The 9,829-nt window shown below is 50.0% G+C and overlaps 1 protein-coding gene and 1 long non-coding RNA gene across 3 annotated transcripts in view; one reads left to right on the plus strand and one right to left on the minus strand.

The window, feature by feature from the left end:
* ZNF544 (zinc finger protein 544) overlaps positions 1-9,829 on the minus strand; it is a 276,321-nt gene that overhangs the window by 114,994 nt on the left and 151,498 nt on the right. The gene's annotated exons all lie outside the window — the stretch shown is intronic.
* On the plus strand, positions 914-9,398 carry LOC132216437 (uncharacterized). Its single transcript, XR_009448755.1, has 4 exons — positions 914-1,215; positions 1,724-2,886; positions 6,702-6,868; positions 9,056-9,398. It is a non-coding gene; the product is annotated as an uncharacterized LOC132216437 (long non-coding RNA).

Here is a 9,829-nt window from a genome sequence, read left to right on the forward strand (position 1 = left end):
ACGGAGAGATTGCCTCAGGGCAGAGAGGATTCCGACGGGAAGGGAGCTCACAGGCCCCATAGCAGGAGGAAGCCTCTCTGAGTTGGGTTATGGTCGGGGGCGAGCGGAATAGGGCGACTTGGGTGGCTTTTCTCCAGTTTGCAAGCATTTCCCGATCTCCCTAGAGATTGCCTGTCGGGCGGCCATGAGGGGCCAGCAGTCCTTCCTGGAGAGGCTTCCAGGGTCTTGGTTAGAAATCCCGGGGCAGAAGGTCCATCTGGGTGCCAACTCCCCAGCGTGAGAAATGGTCCTGGAGGCGGAGGATGGTCCCGGCCTGAGTCCGGTCACCAGCTGCCACAGGCACGTGCTACCTGACCCCACCGTACAGGGCTCAGTGAATCCCGGCCGCCCAGCGAGTGCTGCTGGAGGGAATTCAAGCAGCTGAATGTTTATTTTTTAATATTATAGACTGGACGGCTTAAACAACTGAAATTCATTTTCTCATAGTCCTTTTAAAAATATATATATTTTACTGATTTTTTACAGAGAGGAAGGGAGAGGGAGAGAGAGTTGGAAACATCGATGAGAGAGAAACATCGATCAGCTGCCCCCTGCACACCTCCTACTGGGGATGTGCCCGCAACCAAGGTCCATGCCCTTGACCGGAATCGAACCTGGGACCCTTCAGTCCGCAGGCCGATGCTCTATCCACTGAGCCAAACCGGCCAGGGCAGTTATATTTTATTTTTAAAATAAATTTGTATGGATTTCAGATGGGTCCAGGTCTGCCTTGAGAACACGCGGCTAAGGAGGCAACAAAGGGTGGGGTGTGGGGTGCGCCCAGGAGGGAGCACCTGGGGAAAGTTGGGGAGACAGAGCAGGGGCCAGGCCTGGGACCAACACCAGATGGAAGAGGAATCCCCCAGGGGGCAGGGGCAGGGCCTCGCTCTGCCTCCTCCGTGGTCCGTCCATCCTCGTTCCTGCCCCCCGACCCCTCCCCTCTCAGCCTCCCATTGGCTGGCACGGTTCCGTGGAGGGACTCCGCGTGGCAACCTGGGCTGACCTCACACTGGTGGCTCCAAGGCAGAACCAGAGGCTGGGCAGGGGGAACGGCTCCTTTGGCCCGCAGGATACGAGAGGACGGTGCTGGAGTGATGGGCCAGCCTCGATGTTCCTTCGCCTTCCTAATTTTGTTTTTAACGGGATGGCCGTTGCGTGTGTGCTTGCCTGATGCCGGTGAGTTCAGACCTAGCTGGAAAATGACAGGCCTTTTAAAATATATGTGGGTTTTTTTTTTATTGATTTCAGAGAAGAAGGGGGGGGGGGGAAGAAGCATCCAGGATGAGAGAGAATCATGGATCGGCTGCCTCCTGCACTTGCCCTACTGGGGATCGAGCCCGCAACCTGGGCGTGTGCGCTGACCCAGAATGGAACCGTGACCTCCTGGTTCATAGAGTCGACTCTCAGCCAGCCGGGTTATTTTTCCATTTTAACGGGAGTGGAGGGGAGGGGAGGAGACGGAGAGAAGCATCGATGCGAGTCAGACACATCTATTGGTTGCCTCCGCATTGAGCCTGCAACCTGGGCATGTGTCCTTGACTGGAATCGAACCCGGGACCCTTCAGTCCTTAGGCCGGCGCTCTATCCACTGAGCCACACCGGCCAGGGCTCACCTCTTGCGCCTTTGTTCAGTCTGTACAAACAACGCTTTTCTGTGTGTGTGTGTGTGGCTTTTTGTTTCCAGGCGATAGGAAGGGTGACGTACCTGAGCCAGTAAAGGACGTCTCGGCGCGTTCGCCGGCCCCCAGCGCCAGCACCTGGGAGGCAGGTGGGTGGCACGGCCCCGGGCTGCCCTGTGGGGTCCTTTCCTCCCAGCACGAGCCCCCCTGGGCCCATCAGGGCAGCCCTGAGCTGTAAACAAGGCCACTGTCCTGGGGTTCGGGCGACGGTGGTGGCAGGTGCTGCCGCCCTGGAAAAGCAGCCTGGCCAGTGTGGCTCAGGGACGCACGTCTCCACAGGGCAAGGCGGGCAGGTGGGAGGGGAGCCCGCAATGACGTGGAAATTCAGATTATCTCTGTTCACACAGGCTGGGCAATCTCGCCTCCTTATTTTATTTTATTTTTATTTTTTACTTTATTTTATTTTATTTATTTTATAAATAGTTTTTTATTGTTGATGGTATTACAGATGCCTCCCATTTCCCCCCTCCTCCCAGCCACTATCCACCCCCAGGGTTTCATCGTCCTATTGCCTGTGTCCATGGGCTGTGCATATAAGCATATACGTTCTTTGGTTTATCTCTTCTCGTCCCCCCGCCCTCACATCAAGGTATGTTAGTCTGTTCCCTGCCTACCTGCTTCCGGTCTTCTCCTATTGGTCAATTCATGTTGTGTATTATATTGCACAGGTAAGTGAGATCATGTGATATGCCTCCGTATTTTAAAATGCTATTTTAAAAAATATATATATATATTTCTGTTGATTTCAGAGAGGAAGGGAGAAGGAGAGGGAAACATCAATGATGAGAGAATCATTGACCCGCTGCCTCCTGCGCACCCCACATTGGGGATCCAGCCATTAACCCGGGCATGTGCCCTGACCGGGAATCGAACCGTGACTTCCTGGTTCATAGGTTGATGCTCAACCACTGAGCCACACCGGCCGGACTGATATGCTATTTTTTTATGGTATTTCTGACTATATCTCCCATTCCCCTTTGTGACAACAGTATGACTAACGACTATATAACTGACAGGCACAGCGACAGTGAACTTAGATGAGAACGTCTTTTCTCTCCCTTTTAGTGCCGAGTCAGCATCGACGTGCTCTTGTTCGAGTGGTTACCGTCGCATGCGCGGCCTTGAGCGTGGCCTTGGTCTGTGGGGTTGCTGTTTCCTACGTGCTATAGTAAGTCCTTGTTAGTAGCATTGCCAGCCTTAAGTCGGACACACTTTACCTGGGTCATTATTTGGTGGTGGTGATGATGACGATGGTGATAATGTTTTTAAAAATATATATATTTTATTGATTTTTTACAGAGAGGAAGGGAGAGGGATAGAGAGTTAGAGACATCAATGGGAGAGAAACATCGATCAGCTGCCTCCTGCACACCCCTTACTGGGGATGTCCCGGCAACCCAGGTCCTTGCCCTTGACTGGAATCGAACCCGGGACCCTTCAGTCCGCAGGCCGACGCTCCATCCAACAAGCCAAGCCGGCCAGGGCTGATGACAATTTTTTTTAAAAAATATATTTTATTGATTTTTTACAGAGAGGAAGGGAGAGAGATAGAGAGTTAGAAACATCGATGAGAGAGAAACATCGATCAGCCGCCTCCTGCACATCCCCCACTGGGGAAGTGCCCGCAACCCAGGTACATGCCCCTGACCGGAATCGAACCCGGGACCTTTCAGTCCGCAGGCAGACGCTCTATCCACTGAGCCAAACCGGTTTTGGCAGACAATTCTTATAATCACTAAATTATCACCTTTATACATTCCAAGACTAGTGTTTTCAGAATATGAATCATGACATCAGTGGGGGGGGGGGGGCGGTTAGAGAAAAAGAAAGAAAGAAACCGAACCAAATGTAATTTAGAATAATAGACACTGTTAAAAAGTATTACATGATGATCTCACTCATTCAGGGATAATAGAGACCATTATAAACTTATGAACAATAATAGATACAGAGGCAGAGCTGCCTCAAACTGATTGTCAAACTGCAGCGGGAAGGCCAGGGAGGGTTGGGGGGCAGGAGGGAGTGGGGTAAGAGATCAACCGAAGTACTTGTATGCATGCAGATAAGCATAACCAATGGACACAAGACAGTGGGGGGTAGGGGAGGCCAGGGGATTGTCAAGGGCGGGGGGAAAAAGGAGACATATGTAATACCCTTTGTAATACTTTAAGCAATAAAACAATTTTAAAAAAAGTATTACAAAAGTAGGGGAGGGCGGGGGTAAAGGGAAGAGATCAACAGAAGGACTTGTATACATGTATAGAAGCCAAACCAATGGACATGGACAATGGGGGGATGGGAGCATGAGTTTGTGTGTGTGGGGGGAGGTTGGGGGTTAATGGGGAGGATGAGGATACATTTGTAATACCTTAACTAAAAAAAAAAAAAAAAAAAGTATTACATGTATTAACGTAAGAAAAAATGAATGCATACACACAAAGGCGTGCTCCGTCTCCTTTTGGACTCAGGCTCCCTCACGGGCTGTCACGGCTGGATCCTGTTTTTTTAGAATATATTTGTATTGATTTCAGAGCAGAAGGGAGAGAGAGAGAGACACTCTACCCACTGGGCCAAACCAGCTGGGGCCCAACCCTTTTTGTTGTTGTTACTGATTTCAGAGAGAAAGCAGAGGGAGAGAGCAATAGAAACATCCACGATAGAGAATCATCGATTGGCCGCCTCCTGCACGCCCCCTATTGAGGATCGAGCCCCCAACCCAGGCTTGTGCCCTTGACCGGAATCGAACCTGGGACCCTTCAGTCTGCAGGCCAACGCTCTATCCACTGAGCCAAAGTGGCTAAGCCTTTAAAGCAATAATTAAAAAAAATATATTAATTAATGTCCCCCAAATCCATGATGAACAAAATATCAACAGTTTTTTCATTGAGTACTTAAGATGCTTCCTTTTATAAAAACTTTATTTATTTTTTGTGTTTCTTGATTTTAGACAGAGGAAGGGAGAGAGAAGAATATCAGTTTGTTGTTCCACTTATTAATGCATTTGTTGGTTGTTTCTTGCATGTGCCTTGACTGGGGTTGTACCCTCAACCTTGGTGTAGGGGGAGGACACTCGAACCCACTGAGCTCCCCAGCCAGGGACAAGGCATCAACCATTTCAGCACGGGATCGGCGATGGTGCTGGGACAAGCCGCACTGCAGACTGACCCACAGGAAAAGTCTGTAATCCCCGTAATGTCTTTATTTCATATGTTGGTGTTTTGCTCATCATGGGTTTCTTGGCATTTATTTTTCTTTTGTACGATATTACATTAAGATGTTACCCTGACCGGTGTGGCTCAGTGGATAGAGCGTCAGCCTGTGGACTGAAGGGTCCCAGGTTCGATTCCGGTCAAGGGCATGGACCTGGGTTGTGGGCACAACCCCGGTGGGGGGCGTGCAGGAGGAGCAGATCGATGTTTCTCTCTCATCGATGTTTCTAACTCTCTATCCCTCTCCCTTCCTCTCTGTAAAAAAAAAAATCAATCAAAATATTTTTAAAAAAAAAGATGTTATCTATGTCACCCTAGTGGTTTGGCTCAGTGGGTACAGCATCAGCTGCAGACCAAAGCGCCCCAGGTTTGATTCTAATCAAGGGCATGGACCTCGATTGCAGGGTCCTCCCTGGCCTGGGCCCTGATTGGGGCACGTGCAGGAGGCAACCCATCGATGTGTTTCTGTCACATGGATGTTTCTCTCTCTTTCCCTCTCTTCCACTCTCTCTAAAAATCAATGGAAAAATACCCTCAGGTGAGGATTAAAAAAAACACCACCACAAACACAAAAAGATATTATTATTATTTTTAATATATTCTTATTGATTTCAGAGAGGAAGGGAGAGGGCGAGAGAAAAACATCACTGATGAGAGAGAGAAACATCGATTGGCGGCCTCCTGAGTGCCCCCCAGTGGGGACGGAGCCCGCACCATGGGCATGTGCCCTGGACTGGAATAGAACCTGGGACCGTTTGGTCTACAGGCCGACGCTCTATCCACTGAGCCAAACCAGCGAGGGCGAGATACTATTTATATTGATGATGGAGTTTGGAACCTAAGGTGATTGCCTCACATGCCCAAGGGGCGGGCTCCATCCCCAGTGGGGGGCGTGCAGGCGGCAGCCGATCCATGATTCTCTCTCATCCTTGATGTTTCTCTCTCTCTCTCTCCCTCTCCCTTCCTCTCTGAGATCAATTTAAAAAATATATAGAAAGTGAAAATCAGTAAGAATATTTGGGGGGTGAGAACAAAACTGGCCCCAAACTTCTCTAATCCACATGGGCGATCTCAGAGACCCCGTTCCTGCTGTCGGCACACAGTTTAAGGTCTGTGACCACGTTGATCCCACCGTATCGTTCTGCCTCCCTCTCCCACCCACCACCTCGTTCTAGTGACTCTTCAGTCAAAAAGTCACATGATGAAGACACGACGGGTCCTGGCCCGTGTGGCTCTGTTGGTTGGGTGTCACCCTGTGCACCCAAGCGTTGCTGGTTTGACTTCCGGTCAGAGCACGTGTCCGAGTGGCAGGCTGGATGCCCCGTGTGGAGCCTGCAGGGTGCAGGAGGCGGCCGATCGATGCTTTGCTCCCATGTCCGTGTTTCTCTTTCCCTTTCCCTTCCTCTCTTTCTAAAAATCAGTAAGAAGCCCGGCCCTCATGGCTCAGTGGCCTAACGTCAACCTATGAACCAGGAGGTCACGGTTCGAATCCCGGTCAGGGCACCTGCCCAGGTCACAGGCTCCATCCCCAATGCAGGGCGTGCAGGCGGCCGCCGATCCATGATTGTCTCTCATCTCTGATGTTTCTATCTCTCCCTCTCCCTTCCTCTCTGAGATCAATTAAAATATTATCTAAAGTGAAATCAATAAGAATATTTGGGGGTGGAAACAAAACTAGCCCAAGTTTATTAACGTCCCCCCACCCCCCCCTAAAAAAGCCATGAGGACATGTTGTGGGCCCTGTGCTCCCGAATTCACCTGTGTTACTCTCCAGCCGACTGGGACAGGATGAGGAGAGGGAACAGCTTGCCGCGCTTTATGAAAATATCGAGATGCCACTGTCCGGAGACGAAGAGGAGGCCTTCAGGGCCGGGCGCCCAGGCAAGGCCGGGTATCTGCTTTCGGGGAACGAGAAGGAGCTGGCGGAGTTCATTAATTCAGGTAGGAGCCGACCCGCTCCTCTGGGCAGATCTGCCGTCACAGGAGAGCTGAGCTGGCCGTGAGGGCTTGGTTTCCTTTTCTTTTTTAAAAAAATTTTTTTTTTATTTTTTATTGATTTTTTACAGAGAGGAAGGGAGAGAGAGATAGTTAGAAACATCGATGGGAGAGAAACATCGATCAGCTGCCTCCTGCACACCTCCCACTGGGGATGTGCCCGCAACCCAGGTACATGCTCTTGACCGGAATCGAACCCGGGACCTTTCAGTCCGCAGGCCGACGCTCTATCCACTGAGCCAAACCGGCCTCGGCAAAAAAAAAAAAAAAAAAAAATTTTTTTCTTGATTTCAGAGAGGGAGAGAGATGTAGAAACATCAATGATGAGAGAGAATCATTGATTGGCTGCCTCCTGCACGCCCCCTACTGGGGATCGAACTCACACCCCTTTGGTCCTGTGCCCTGACCGGGAATCGAACCCGGACCCTTCAGTCTGCAGGCCGACGCTCTGCCCACTGAACCACACCGGCCAGGGCGATGGTTGGTTGTCAAAGGCCAAGCAAAGTGGGAAGTGATGGAGTCTGAGGGAAGGAAGGTGAATATCGACAGCCCCACCCACAGACACGACCTGCTCCCCTCCCGTTGTTCACGCGGCAAACCCGTGTGGCTGCTGGGTTTCCTTCGAGAGGACGTTCCGAGGGTTGAAAACAGATTAGGAAACGGCCCTTTTCCCAGAACAGATACTGATTAGAGTGACACGACTCCCACGCTGAGAACACGGACAAGCGGACGTCCCGCCCTCACCGGGGGCCTCAGCCCGACGTGGAACCAGGACCCAGGCCCAGAAGCAGAGGCCACTGCCCCAGGCTCAAAGACCCCTGTCAGCCCCGCCCGTCTCGCCTGCAGCCCCTGTGAGGAGCGGGCCCCATACACGGGCATAGAAGCCTGACTGGGTAGACGCTCTGACGTTCTTCGATACTTGCTTTAAAACATTCCTAGCCCCGGCCTGTGTGTCTCAGTGGGTAGAGCATCGGCCTGTGGGCTGAAGGGTCCCGGGTTCGATTCCGGTCAAGGGCACATGCCCAGATTATGGGCTCGATCCCAGAGGGGGGTGTGCAGGAGGCGCCCGATCCATGATTCTCTGTCATCACTGATGTTTCTATCTCTCTCCCTGTCTCCTTTCCTCTCTGAAATCAATACAAATCTATGTAAAAATATTCCTAGAGCACAGGTCTGTAGAGAAGGCATTATCTCGTTCAGTTTTATTAACCACACGCTGGATGGAGCGCCTCCCTGACTGCCCTAGACACAGACAATCCTGAAGAGGCTGCCAGGCCGGGGGAGCGATAACTGATGCTCACCAGGCAGACAGCCCTCGTCAGCCTTCAGAAGATAATTTTTCAGTGTCTTTTCATTACAGTGAAGTATACATTTCCTACATTCTCTCTTTCCTGGCCATTTATAAAGACTGAGTACAGCGACAGCCAGTTTGGCTCAGTGGATAGAGCATCGGCCTGTGGACTGAAGGGTCCCGGGTTTGATTCTGGCCAAGGGCACAGGCCTGGGTTGCGGGCTCAATCCCCAGTGGGGGGAGTGCAGGAGGCAGCCGAGCAATGATTCTCTCTCATCACTGATGTTTATATCTCTCTCTCCCTCTCCCTTCCTGTCTAAAGTTAATTCAAAAAAAATATATATATATATATATATACACATATATACATATATATATATATATATATATAAAAGGACTGAGTACAAACTCACAGATACAGATAAGAGTTATGTTGGTTACCAGTCAGGACAGGGGTTGGGGGGAAGTAGAAGAGGTATAGGGGGGATCAGCGGTGATGGGAGGAGACATGTACGGTGCTCAGCACATAATACAACATACAGATGATGTATTATAGAATCATATACCTGAGACCTATATAATTGTGCTAACAAACCTATGTAATTGGGGTAACTAATGTTACCCCACTAAATTCAATGAAAAAAAAATACTGCTTGAATACGGAAAATGGGACAATAATTTAAACTTTCAAATTGTCACCGTTCTTATCAAATCACATGGATTATGTCCTAAAAATCCCACTATTCGCACCTTTATTTTTCCATCCTTTTTCCATCGGCCCTTTTCCTTCCTTTCTATTCCTCCGTTATTTGTAACTTAACAACACTGTGCCTATGTTTTAGCCATTAGATCAAAAAGGAGAGAGCATCTCGAAGGAGCAGGATCGGAGAGCGCGCAAAAGCAGTAGAGGAAGCACTACGCTGAATGCCGGGCCCCTTGCAAACGTGGGAAACCGTGAAAGCCAGCGAGAGAGCCGCAGGCCGCGCTGCCCCGTGTGGGGAACACAGGGTGGGACGTCAGCCTGAGGACATGTGGACCCTCAGGGAAGAGAACTATAAATAAATCACACAAAATAAATCCGCAACATAGTCGTCCGTGCCTCTTAGCTCTCATGGTTCACGAATAATTATAGTGTAACAGGAAAGAGGAGAATCCAACTTTGTAAGAATGAACGAGAAATTGTCTGCATTTTCTTTCCTTGCTCCTAACCAGAAATGCAAGGAATTTCTTTGGGGAACCTCCCAGGCCATGCTGGGGATCCCCTTTCCCTAAACCGTACGTTCCCACTGATACCTGTCAATTCCAGTAGCTTGTCTTTACAAGAGGAGCCTGAGAATGTCAACTGGGTACCAGAGTAAGTAGTCGGGGGTGGGGTGGGGGGGAGGACCTAATTCCTTGTGGGTTGTTTTATTTTATTTGATTTTTAAAAATATATTTTATTGATTTTTTACAGAGAGGAAGGGAGAGGGATAGAGAGTTAGAAACATCGATGAGAGAGAAACATCGACCAGCTGCCTCCTGCACACTCTCTACTGGGGATATATGCCTGCAACCAAGGTACATGCCCTTGACAGGAATCGAACCTGGGACCCTAGAGTCCGCAGGCTGACACTCTA

The sequence above is a fragment of the Myotis daubentonii genome, chromosome 15 (genome assembly GCF_963259705.1).
Source record: "Myotis daubentonii chromosome 15, mMyoDau2.1, whole genome shotgun sequence".
Classification (NCBI taxonomy): Eukaryota; Metazoa; Chordata; class Mammalia; order Chiroptera; family Vespertilionidae; genus Myotis; species Myotis daubentonii.